General features: G+C 56.8%; 1 protein-coding gene and 2 gene segments (V, D, J or C); all 3 read right to left on the bottom strand.

Moving 5' to 3' along the window:
• Positions 1-13250, bottom strand: part of LOC123625663 (immunoglobulin lambda-1 light chain-like) — a 995149-nt gene that overhangs the window by 225323 nt on the left and 756576 nt on the right. The gene's annotated exons all lie outside the window — the stretch shown is intronic.
• Positions 1-13250, bottom strand: part of LOC123625660 — a 636038-nt gene that overhangs the window by 178723 nt on the left and 444065 nt on the right.
• LOC123625661 overlaps positions 1-13250 on the bottom strand; it is a 628644-nt gene that overhangs the window by 184425 nt on the left and 430969 nt on the right.

Here is a 13250-nt window from a genome sequence, read left to right as displayed (position 1 = left end):
GCACCACCTGCAGGGCTGGGCTCCTTGCAGATGCCTTTGTCTCTAGGCCACAGTCCCCTGGGGAGGGCCCTTCCTGTCCTGGGTGTTTCTCCCCCAGCTGGTCTGAATTCCTTCCCCAGGAGTTGTTGCAGCCCAGGCAGCAAACAGTGTCCCCTGTCACCTCAGACCCTCCCTCCCAGGCCTACCCCTGTGGGCTCCGGGTGGGGTATCTAATCACACTCTCGGGCCACCATCCAGCTCCTGCCAGTCTGCTGAGGATCGAGGTCCTGGGCAGGGAGGGGTGGCCCAGGACCCAGGGCCAGAGCCCCTTCAACACCCTTCAGATGGGCTCAGCCTGCCCTTCCCGCCCCAACTGCAGCGCCCCCTAGTGGATGCAGGCGCAGCCCTGGGTCTGCAGCTCCTCTGCTGCCCTCTCTGGCTGACCCCACCTGAGACAGGTGCTGAGACATGGCCAGGTGGCAGGAGACAGCCCTGGGATGCTCAGCTCAGCTCCCAGGCCTGGATCTTATGTCATTTAGGTCTGTTGTCCCTGCCACTCTGAAACCCTCTGGGCTCTCTTTTCCCCATCTGAATCCAATTTTGTTGACCAAGTCAGTAATAATCGCTGCCAACTAATTTTCACCTAAGGTGCGTTGGGCTGTGCGTTACATACATGATAAATATGATGACACGAGTTCTTGTCCAGCCTATTGTTTTCCAAGGAGTTTCTTCCCTCTCAGTGAGGACGGATTTCCAGGAGTTGAATAACTCACAGCCACACAGCAGCAGGTGACAGAAATGGGCTTCAAGGACAGACCCCCTGCCTGGAGCCCCAGCCCCTGAGTACTGTGTTATTCCTGTGACCCCCTTCCAGCAAGGACACGCAAGGTCTGTCACAAGTGACCGGTGGAGGGTGCAGAGTGAGTCCAACCCTGGAGTCTGAGGTGCTTCCTTTTCACCAGCAGCAACTCTGGGAGCTGCCCCCCTGCTCTTGGGGTCATTGCTTCTCAGTTGCCCTTGGCCGTGACCCTGCTGTTCCTTTGCTAAATCTGCTCTTTGCTGCCCTCCCAGCAGCAGACCCGCTGCTTCCTTCCACCCAGTGAGAGGCCACTGCAGGGGCTGCTGTGCCATAAAGTAGCTCCCTGGGTTGTGCAAAACAACAGCCCCTTTCAGGAAGCCAGATCTCGCCTGATGGCTTCACAATGACACCTCTGGTGGGGACGAGACCATTCATCCCTCCAGGGTTAGGGGCTGGACTGCAGGTGATGCTCACACATGGGCCCCGAGCTCGAGAAAACCTGCACTTGGTGCTCCAAGGGATGGCAAGACTCTGGGATGACAGCTTCTCTGTGACCTATCCCTGTCCATGTTGGTATTTGCAGGTGGCATCGAGGTGTTGATACTGTCACCAGGTTCACAGCCTTGTGTTCTGGGGACCTCTTTCTAAGAAATCCTAAGAAACCACAGACCTGGATTATCCCACATTTGCAGGTTGTGGAGAGGTCCATCCTGGCTGCACGGGCAGCTCTGGTGGACGTTTTCGATACGACACGCTCCTCCCGCCCCAAAAGGAGCGACAGGCTCTCAAGCCTCCTCCTGTCCCACAATCACACGCTGCAGTGTCAAATGTGAGCCACCCTGTGCTCCGTAAACACAGAGTCACTGCTGTGCTCAGACACAGGCCCTCCCTCCCAGAGCAGAGGCTGCCATGACGGGAGGCATTAGATGCGATATTACATGTGTTAAGCGTGTTGCAAAAGGGGACACGCTGAGTCCTATGGGAACACGCAGCAAGAGCTTCTCACTGAGTCTTGAGCCCGTGGGTGGCCTCCCTGAGGAAGGGCCTTTTAAACAGAGACACGAAGGCTGATTTGGTGATGAGCAGCTGAGGATTGTTCCAGAGAGAGAGAGGAGGGGCAGGGAGCTGAGACACACTGTGGGGAGGGGGAAGTGCGTCATTACCAAGTGCAAGGTGCCCTCAGGGCCTGGCACACCCGGGTCCTGTGGGGCTCCAAAAGAGCAGGTGACAGACTGAGCCTGACCCCACATGGGCTGGACCCCTCCCCAGCCATTTGCATCCTGCAGTAACTTGTAAATCAGCCACCTCAGCTGTCCCCTGTCCTATCCTTGGTAAGGACAGTAGAAGAAATACCTGAAAAGCTGAAAAGAAAGGCCTGTCCCAGTATGAAGTAGCTGGAGGCTGGATCCCAAGGTGACAGCCCTGAACTGTCCCCACTTGCACACGGAGCCACCTGTCCATCACACATGGCACCTCTGCTGAGCAGGTCGAGAGTGTGTCTGAGCACACAGGCCTCAGGCGGGGACTGAACCTCTGCTCCCAGGTGTCCTCAATGAGCTGATGCTCCCAAGCTCTCACCTCCCCACGTGGTGGGACAGAGTTGGAGGCCACATTGCCTCAGCCTTGAACCTGAGAGATGCCCCATTCCAAGGGAGGTGACAGGGAACCCTGAGATATGACAGAAGTCAGAGGCTCAGCAGGGGTCTGTTCTCACTTCCTCATCACGTGGGAGGTGCAGACAGAGCCCCTCCCCCAGCCCACACGGGAGCAGCAGCAATAACCCGCCTGGTCGCAGGGCTCCCGGGGTGCTCAGGGGAGCTGCCCTGTCAGACCTGGGGCCTGGGCAGCGTCTGGGGTCTCTGAGTTTTGCTTCTTGACCCCTCGGCTGTGCGGGCTCTGCCCTATTCTGTGGGTAAAAGGAGACGCGGCTGTGACCCCAGAGCTGCTGCTGCTCCAGCACAAGAGACAGGACCCACTGTCAGGGGTCCAGGAGCAGGAGGGGCCGAGTCAGCACAGCCAGGGCCCCAGGCCTGAGGGCAGGACACGTGTGGGGTGGCCAAGGGCACGGCCAAGCCCGGGGGGCCAGGTGCTGTGGGTTGGGTGTTTGTCCCCCACACTCAGGGGGAAATGTGATCCCCAGTGTTGGAGGTGGGGCCTAATGGGGCGTGCTGAGGTCACGGGGGCAGATCCCTCGTGGGTAGATGAACGCCCTGTCTTGGGACAGTGAGTCTCACTGTGTTATTAATAGTTCCAATGACAGCTGATTGCTCAAAAGAACCTGGTGCCTTATGTGTCCCTCTCATTTCCTCTCTGGCCATGTGATCTCTGCACTCCTGGGCTCCCCTTCCCCTTCACCTTCCTCAGGGCAGCCTGAGGCCTCACCACATGCACATGCCCCATCTTCAATTTTCCAGACATCTGAGTTATGACCCCATTAAATCTCTTTTTGTTTATAAATTGCCCACCCGCGGGTGCTCACTATGGCAACACAAGTCAGACTAGGACACCTTGGGAGGAGGGAGAGAAAGTCCCTCTTCCTCCACTTAAGGGTCTTCCTTGGGTGTGTGTCACTGTGCCTCAGTTAGGAGGGTGACGAGGGCTCATCCACCCAAAGTGTGGTTCTGGCAGGACCAGCGACACCAGCCTCACCTGGGAGCTGCCAGACACGGAGAGTCTGGGCCCCCCCAGCCCTGCCGAGGCTGCGTCTGCATCTCAGGGAGACCCTCAGGGGACCTGTGAGCTCCTGGACATGTCAGAAGCTCTGGTGTGAGCCACAGTGGAGAGTGTCACTTCCTCTGCTGTTATCAAGCCCTCTGTCCTTCCAGTCATTTGAGGCCACCTGGGTGTGGTGCTTAACTGCCCTGCCCTCAACACATTGAGTCTGATTCGGGTGCTTGACCCTGTCATGATGGGAAGAAATGTTTTAAGAACAGACATTTCTATGATCTACATGTGTGGTGCATTGGGGACAGGGTGACATCCCACTGAGGTGACCAGATAGAAATACATGGTTCCTGTCATGTATCTTGTTGTCGCTCCAGTAGCTAAAGTCTAGGTGAAGGAGTGTCCTGTGTGGGGACAAAGCGAGGCTCACAGGTAGCCGTGGCCATCACAGGGGATCCTGCACAGCTGTGGTGTGAGTCGTCCTGGGTCATACGTAGCACGAGCAGGTTTCCTGCCCGCTGACCAGGTTGACTCTCTCCTGCTCACTCCTGGGACAAGCTCCCTCCTTGCTCCCTCCAGGTCTGCACTCGGGGAGGACAAATGTCCTTCTGGAAACCCCGAGCTGCAGCTGTCTCTGGGCTGATGAGCACATCTCATCTCTAGGGTGTGGTGTCCCTTACGTCACACACACGTGTCCTCCCACTGTCCTGGATGGCACATTCTCAGGGAGCAGATAAGACAACGGGTCCCTCACCTGTCCCTGGTTGTGCTGAGAGGGCCAGAAACCCTGTCACTTCCCAGTGCAGCTGTCCTGAGAGGTCTCCATGAGCCTGGGCCTCACAGAGCCATCCTCACTGCAGCCCAAGCAGCAGGCAAACGTGTCAGAATTTCCTTTGTATTGTGGTTTTAGCAAAGATTGATTTCTCTTCAAAATCATGTACTTTGAAATGCAAGTCCTTATAGATACGCGTTCACGGGTTCGTGGGTTGGAAAATGTCTCCAAAGGGCCTGGTCCCTGCGTCCATCTGCACTTTCAAAATCGCTAATTCAGACGTCAGACATGTCTGCAGAGCACAAGGTCTCATAAAGCACATGGAGAAGGGCGAGTTACACAACCAAGGGAGAAGATGGGGCAAGATGTGAGCATGTCACTGTCCCCTTCACCTCTTGCACATGGGATCCACGTTTCCAAGGTGCACCCAGGCCAGGTGGGCGACGGGCAGCTGAGATTCACGCTGCAAATCCCACCTTCAGAGCACAGGTTCCTTCCTCTTCCTCCTCCACCAGCCGACCTTGTCCCCGGATGCACATCAGGGGTAGGGTGTCCTCAGGCCCCGTCTGTCCCTCTGTGCAGCAGCTATGGTGACCTTCCATTGAGGGTCACATGCAGAGTCTACAGGGGACACGGTGCTACCGAGCACAGCAGCCGGGGCTCAGCCACTCGCAGGGAGCACGTCCTGTGGAGCAGAGCATGCACTGTGTCACTCACACACCCGCACGGCCTCTGTGCAGGGACATGGCCCACTGCTCCCGTGAACATTGTGCTTTCTCATGGCACTTTTCCCAGAGTTTTTTCCAAGTTTCTTGTTGCAAGTAACTGTGGCTTAGAAATGCCCGTGAGAGGCAGCAAACAACCAAGTGTGAGCTTGGGAATCCTGAGGACCCTGATTGGTGACAAATGAACCAGCCACAATAGACATCCTTGCAGAACTGGGAAAGTGTGGGGTCAGAATCAGACTCTGAGATGGAGATTTGCAGGCACAGAGGACCTGGGGGGACCAAGGGAGGCGGCACCTGGCAGAGGGGACAGTCACCACGATGCAGCTGCCACCAAGGCTGCAGGCACCCAGGCAGGGAGCTCTGAGCTGGGGCCCTCCAAGGTCATTCTAAACTGAGGCAGGGCTGGGATCCAGGCACACGCTGTCATCAGACTGGGCCTCTCTGGGAGGGGCACACACTGGGGACACAGTTTTCTGCACCCAGCGGCACTTCCCAGCGAGCGCTCAGCTCTGAGCTGCAGGGTGCTCAGCAGGGCCGGGTGGTTGGGTCACCCTGAGGAGGGGACACGATGTCCACTTAAATAGTTTGCTCTATTCAGAACCTCAGACTGCCGTGGGAGCTTCGGGCTCAGGACCTCAGCAGGGCTGGGCCATTCCCAGGACAGATCCCAGCAGTTGGTCTGACCGTCACCACCATACGGTCATCCAGGGACAGGACAGTGAACGGAGGTCTCTCTGCATCTGTCCTTCCACTCAGACCCTCATTCTCTACCCACCCAGTGGCCCTGATTGACAAGATAATCCTGCTCCTGCCAGGCAGTGTCCACCCCTGGCCCACCCTCTGCAGAGCCTGCCCGTGGGTGCCCCCCTGCTCGTGCTGTGTCCACAGCCCTCCTGGGCTTGAGGGAGAGGGTGGCACAGATGAGAAAGGGGTTTGTGTCTCACTTCCCCATCTGCCTGTGTCACTGTGAGCAGTGTTGCTGTCCCACACCTGACAGTAATAGTCAGCCTCGTCCCCGGCCTGGGTCCCGCTGATGGTCAGGGTGGCCGTGTTCCCTGAGTTGGAGCCGGAGAATCGCTCAGGGATCCCTGAGGGCCTGTTGCTGTCACCATATATAATCAGCACAGGGGCCTGGCCGGGCTTCTGCTGGTACCAGTAAGTATATTTATTTCCAATGTTGTTTCCCCCACAGGTGACCCTGGCCGTCTGTCCTGGGGACACTGACACTGATGGTGGCTGAGTCAGCTCATAGGAGGCCACAGAGCCTGCAAGGAGAGAAATGAGGAGAGAAAAGGCTTGAGACCGAGGGGCTCATTCCCAGGAGACCTTTGCACCTGCCTGGCCTGGACCAGCCAGGGATGAAAGGGCCCTCAGGGCACCAGTGAGCACAGGGTGGGGGTCTCAGCCCCTCTGGCCCCTCATCCTGCAGCAGGGTCAGAGCCCCCTGCCCACCCCAGCCAGGGCCCTGCTGAGCTCAGAATCAGGGCCAGGCTTGTTCCCGAGCCCTGGGGCTGGGCGGCTGGGGGACCCTGGGCAGCACCTGTGCAGTGAGCGAGGAGGCCGAGGAGGAGAGGGGTCCAGGCCATGGTGGAGGCGCCCCCGATGCTGCTTCCCGAGGCCCAGGCTGGGCAGGCGCCTCCCAGGCCTGTCTTATCCCCTTGCTGGAGAGACCTGCCCTGATGCAAATCAGCCCTGGCCAGGGGCTGCTGCCTGAGGAGCTCTGTGGCTTCCAGAGAAGGCTCAGCCCCAGGGGACCAGGGAGGGGAGGGGCGGCCCCTGCAGAGCCACTTCCTGTCTCATTGAATCTCTTTCCCCTGCTGGTCCCCAAGTCTCAGCTGACATCTCCAGCCCTGGCTGTTTCCTGGCCTCACTCCTGGGCTGTGCTGGCCACGCTGAGCTCAGAGGTGAGTCTGTCTGCATTTGTGGAACCTCTTCCACAGGGGACACCATGAGGCTTAACAGCTGCAGGGTTTTACCTCCGGCACAATCTCTCATAGTTGAGCTTGAATTAAATTCTTTGCCAAGCACAAATGGAGTTTTAAAGAGCTATGAAGTTACTGTGAATTCCTGCCCTTGAGTGAGCTTCCTGTGCAGATCACTGATGCTGAGCCTCACTTTCCCCAGTGTGTACTTAGAGTACATTACAGATCCCATGCTTGAGACATGTCTGACAGTGACAGAGTTTGAGCACCCATGCCAGGGTGTTCGGGTAAATGCGGTGCTTGGACTTGTATTAGGGTAAGAGGGGAATTGTGGAAGAGCCAGACCTTGCAGGGACAGGATTTGTTTGTCAGTGTCAAGGATGATACTCTGGAAAAAGATGACACCTGTCCCTCCGGGTCTCAGGTGGTCACTGACCCTTCGTGCCTGTCAGTATCCCCCTGAATCCCAGGCCCCCAGCCCCAGGGGGCTCTGCCAGGTGACTCTCTGCTGCCCCTGGTGGCCGCTCCGCACTGGCTGCTGCAGGCTCAGGGGCCCCCTTGGTCCAGGTGCAGATCAGAGGCTGCTGCTCAGGTCCCTGCTTCCCTGCCCCAGGGGCTGCTGCCCAGGGGAGGATTCGCTTCCCTGGGTGCCCCGCCTGCCTCACACCAGGCAGGAGGGCGCAGACACCCGCGACGGCACGAGCACGTCTATCTGCAGGAGGAGGAGGCAGGTCCACCGGAGGTGACCTGCGCATGTCTCTGAGGTGCTGGGTGGCCCTGCGCGCGGGTCAAGGGCTTGGCTGTTTCTCGGGGGCTCTGAGGTGGCCGTCACTGCTGCTGGCTGTGGGTGCAGGGCACCGTCAGGTGAAGGTGGCTCCTGCCCCAAAGTCAGATGAAGGAGAACCTGCCCAGAGCGTGTTCACTCCGACCCACTCTGGCCTTGCCACACCCCGTCCTGGGAGCTCAGCAGTCACCACGGGTTGCACGTCCTGGTTCCCACAGGATGACATCAGGGACACAGCAGGAGCCCCATGGGACGTTCATGAGTGGCTGTCCCTGGCCACTCTGGGCTCCTTCTGGCCTTCACTGCCGCCCTGTGTGGGGCTGGGAGTGTGTCCGTTGGCAGCTGCAGCTGCGGCCCAGAACCGACACACACCAGCAGCCTGCGTGGTCGGAGGATCTGCTGACCCCAGGGGAAACTCTGAGGGGCCTGGGGATAAAGGGACAATGAGGCTTAGGGGACCGGGGCATGGATTAGGGCCAGGCCAGGGTCTGGGGGGATCTGGGTAAGGGAAGAGCAGGGTGAGGGGCCCGTGGTGTAGACGCTTCATGACACCCGGAGATGGGGCAGGGGTCTCCCCACGTCCTGAGATCCTCGAGGGAACTCTTGGAAGTCAGTGTTGCGTGTGCGTCACAGCAGATGGCAAATAAAGGCTTCAGTGTCAGAGAGAGAGAGAGGGAGAGGGAGAGAGGGAGGCCAATGTCAACATTGAACTCTGGTCTCCTGACCCCAATTCCAAGCATATTTCTCAATGAAGGTAGATCGTGTGAGCCAGGCTAGGGATGACAGCATGTGTGTGTCTCAGGCTCCCTTTGTCCATGTCATAGGCCAATTTGCTGTCACCAAGTGACGTCATCCTCACCCCGTCCCCTGCTGAAGGTCAGGGGTCCTGTGTTCAGACTGACGTGAAATCATCTCTCAGCACTGCACGAGGATGTTTGTCGCTACACTGGCAGCCCACTCTTGGCAGCACCCTGGATTCTGCAGGTACCAAATCAGAGCAGGGACGTCCCTGTCTCATCCTGAGCAGGTGAGGACTGTCTGCACCATGGCCCTGAGCACCCCTGGGAGGACACAGAGCCTGCAAGGGGGACAGAGAGGCTGTCAGAGACCCAGGGGCTCATTTCCACAGAGGTCCCCATACAGCGTCCCCAGCCTACGGGTCGGGGCCAGGCCTAGCCTGGGACCCGTGGGGGCTGAGCCCGAGAGCAGGGCCAGGAGGCTGCACCTGTGCAGAGAGTGAGCAGGGGAGGGGTCCCGGCCATGGTGGGGACACCCCCAAGCTCTGCTTCCTGGGCCACAGCGGGAACCTCTCTGATGCATTTCCTAGTTAAGGGCTCATTGGCACATGGTGTCTCCATCAGTTTCCTTGGAGCCAGGTCTGAGTGTGACACTCAGAGTGTGTTTGCTGTATCTCTGGATGGAATGAACTGTCCTAACCTGCCAGTCTGGGGGAGGGACCTTGAACACCTGCTGACCCCCCAGGACACGTCTCCTCTTCGGGTCTCACCTGTGCAGGTTCAGCCTCTCCCAGGGCCTTCCCCACTGTGGCACTGCTGCCCCCTGCTGGTGACAAATCCCTTCTGGCCTCAGTGGAGTCCCTTCCCCTGCTGTACAAGAGCCACAGCATGGGAGCCTCCCAGGAATGCTCCCTTTCTATTTACCACAGAAAATGAAAAACAGAAGGTCAGTAAGCACAGTGGCTCATGGCCGTAATCCCAGCAGTGTGGGCGGCTGCGGTGGGAGGATCACTTCAGGTCAGGAGTTCCAGACCAGCCTGGGCAAGATCGAGACCCCAGCTCTACAAAGAACAGAAAACTTAGCCGGGCATGGTGGCGGGTGCCTGTAGTCCCAGCTACTCGGGAGGCTGAGGCAGGAGGATCGTTGAGCCCAGGAGTTGGAGGTTGCAGTGAGCTACGATGATGCCACTGCACTCTACCCGGGTGACAGAGCAAGACTTTGTCTCAAGAAAAAAGGGGGGGAAATTAATTAAAATAATTTATTCATTTAATGCAAAATGTGGATAAAATTATTTACATATGTAAGTGAAATATCACTTTTGGATATATTCCATTTTTTAATAATAAATCTTTGAAATTCTAACTGTGATACATATTTATAGCACATCTCAACTTGGATATAAAATTTCCTCAGAAAATACTTCATATTAATTTAGATTTCATAAAGTTCATGGTTGATAAGGTAGATTTGTATATATTTATATTTTCGTATTCCATCATACTTAAAAATTTTCCAGTAACCGAGCTGAGCACCAAAATATCATTTCCATTCAATATTTGCACCCACTATGACAAAAGTGGCTCATGTTTTCTGCAAGAATTGATTGAACTGGATTCAAGAGCACACCACGGTCAAACACACTACAGCTCAGTCTGTTAACACTGACATTAGTGGGCAATTGCATCTACTGAGAAGCAGCTGTGAACTTACCCATCCCAGCAACGTGTTCTCCCAAAATTACTGCAGTGTTTGCACCTAATTTACCCAATACCATGATTACAATGAAAATATTCTATATATTTTTTCATGTTAGGGTAGTGTGTAAAATTATGATTTGTATTATGAAAAGTTTCCATTTTTATATAAATTCTCAATCATCTAATGATCACAAATGACCTTTGTGTTTACTTGATATTTAAATTTAGCAGGTATTGGAGAACAGAGTCATGCTTTGGTGCTTGACTATTGAGTCTCTGACAAGGGTTCCTTTTGAGTCAAGAAAACCTTGAACTGCAGTTGACACCCTGTGAACCTTTGTAAACTCCTCCGGGAGTCCCCAGCAAGCTCTGGGAGGGAGCATAGGGTCCCTCTGTCCATCCTCGTCTGTTCCTTCCAGCAGGTGCTTACCCGGGGGACAGTTCACAGCACATACAGGCAGGGGCTGAGTGATGTCAACATTTGCCTCCCTGAGATCAATCAGAATATTGATGACAAACGTGTGGAGGAGAAACATGTGAATCGACCTCCCCCAGTGGGCAGAGCGCGTGAGGACACTTGCCTTCTACATAAATAGTCACCAGAGTCTGACCTCAGAAGGACGTGATTTGAACAGGAGGGGGACAGGACGGTGGCTCTGTGGACACCAGACAGCCTCCTTCTCCAGCCCCTGCTGTTACTGCCAACGGGTTCAGTTACAAAGTGCCCTGGTGGCAGGGACAGAGGGTGTCCATGGGCTCATCAATGTGGATGTCCAAGCCTGGGAGCTGGCCCAGTGACAGCCACTGTGGAGGGACCATGCGCCAACAGCAGAGACCACACTGAGCTCCGTGTTGCTGCCGTTCCCTGTGGGGACAGCCAGGTACCTGCTCGAGGTGACTTTCATTAGACGTCTTCCCACGTGGCAGGGAAAATTCTTTCTTCTCCCGAGAACTGACGTTTGCTCCAGATAGCGACTGGCTTCCTTGGCAGCGGCGCTTCTGCCAGAATCATTACCTGAGCGCTGCAGATGCCCCCACTGTCAGGGCACTCCAGGGGGTCTCTGATGTGCCCTGGGGCCAGGTCTTCCAGGACGGGGCACATGCTGTGAGTCAGTGCCCAGGATGTGACACTGTGTCCCCACAGCCAGCATCCATGGGTCCAGGAGCACGGGGGTGGCCTGGAGTGGCTCCACTCACTAATGTCCTCAGGGATCCACTAGCAACCAGGTTATGTCCCCTTCCCCTGCCTTCTGCTCTGCTGGTCTGGAGGTCTCAGTTGCAAAGAGGAGGCTTCTTCCAGGAGACATGACACTGAGTGCATCGAACTGAGGGCTCAGAGTCCCCTGTCCCTCTGGGCTTTTCATCCCCACTTCAATGTCATCCTCTGCTTGTGCTTCCTCTCAGACCCTCTATGCACAACCACACCCTGGGCAACAGGACAGTCTGGTCCTGCCAGCCCCAAATCCAGCCCTGACCCACCTTCTGCAGAGCCTGTCTGGAGGGCTGGAGGGACAGGGAGCCTGAGGTTCTCAGGTGTGTGTGACCTGGGCCAGCCCTGCTTATGGCTGTGTCCACCGTCCTCCTGGGGCTGGAGGGAGAGGGTGACACAGACAGGGCAGGGGTTTGTGTCTCACTTCTCCATCTGCCTGTGTCACTGTGGGGTAGGTACCACTGCTATCTGATGATTGACAGTAATAGTCAGCTTCATCTTCAACCTGAGCCCCAGTGATGGTCAAGGTGACCGTCTTCCCTGAGCTGGAGCCAGAGAACCGCTCAGGGATCCCCGAGGGCCGCTCACTGTCTTTATAAATCACCAGCACAGGGGACTGGCCTGGTTTCTGCTGGTACCACTGAGTATATCTTTTATCCAGTAAATCTCCAGAGCAGGTGATCCTGGCCGTCTGTCCCGGGGACACTGACACCGAGGGTGGCTGTGTCAGCTCATAGGAGGACACAGAGCCTGAGACAGAAGAGTAGAAAGAGATTAAGAGGGAAGGACCCGTTCTCAAGGGGTTTAACCCAAAGGCTGAGTCTGCCCTGGGCTTAGGGTTTGGGGACAGGCCCAGGTTGGGGTCCTGTGGGGGCTGAGCCTGGGGCAGGGCCTGGGGCAGCACCTGTGCAGAGAGTGAGGAGGGGGAGCAGGACAGGGGTCCAGGCCATGGTGACACCCCAGAGCTCTGCCTCTGAGCCCACAGCACAGCTGGGCTCCTCCAGGCCTCTCTTATTCCCTCTCAGGCCCTGTGGGGCAGGGAGTGTTTGGTGTTTATGCAAATCCACATCCCCTGAGCCTCCTCCTTGGGGGATGTCGCTCACCCAGCTGTGGGGGCAGCACAGGGACTGAGCAGGAAGGGGCGGGGCCCCAGCTTCCTCCATGTGCTTCTCAGGTCAGCAAATCAGCCTCAGCCTCCAAGGCCTGAACCATAGTCACCTTCCTGGGGACTGACCCCATGCCCCTGTCCCAACCATGCTGCCTGTGGTCTGTCCTGAGCCAGGCTCAGCAGGGCCATGTCCCTTCCAAGAGCCTGGCCATGGGGCTGAGCTGGGCGCTGAGATAACTGACCACACCTGACCCAGCATAAGGGGGACCCAGACCATCCTCTTCCTCCTCCTCCATCTCCCCTCTGGGTCCCCAGACTCACCTTGGCCCATCCTGGTCATTTGATCTAGGTGATGTTCTGTCTTGTTAGGATACTGGTCAGGGATTTCTGAGAAAGCAGTTTGGTCATTTACACACCATGCACTTGTGTGGCTGCGTCACACGGTCTAGTCTCATTGCACACACGCTATGGCTCCTTGTATGACATCAGCGACCTCACACTAGACTAAGAGTTGTGACCCTCAATGCTTCCATTCTTCATTCTCTTCTCATTAATGTTATGCAAACCTGGAAAAAGCACCAGAAACGCAGCTCACTGGCCTTCCGACTCCTGCCCTGTGGTCTGTGTGAGGGTCCCGGGGTCAGGGTCTCTGCACAGGGTGTGAGCTCTGGAGGGGGGTGGTCAGTGGTCCCTCCACCCACAGAGACCCTGTCACTGAACCCAGGCCAGCCCCGAGGTCAGAGCTGAGACCGCAGGCAGGCGAGAGTCCCCTTCCCTCTGGGCAGAGTCTCCCATGGGCAGCAGCGGAGGCTCCATCCAGGACCAGGGTCCCGACTGCCCAGGCCTGAC

The sequence above is a fragment of the Lemur catta genome, chromosome 21, assembly GCF_020740605.2.
Source record: "Lemur catta isolate mLemCat1 chromosome 21, mLemCat1.pri, whole genome shotgun sequence".
NCBI classification, from domain to species: Eukaryota; Metazoa; Chordata; class Mammalia; order Primates; family Lemuridae; genus Lemur; species Lemur catta.
Note: the sequence above shows the minus strand (reverse complement) of the source record. Positions and strands in the feature narration are given on the sequence as shown.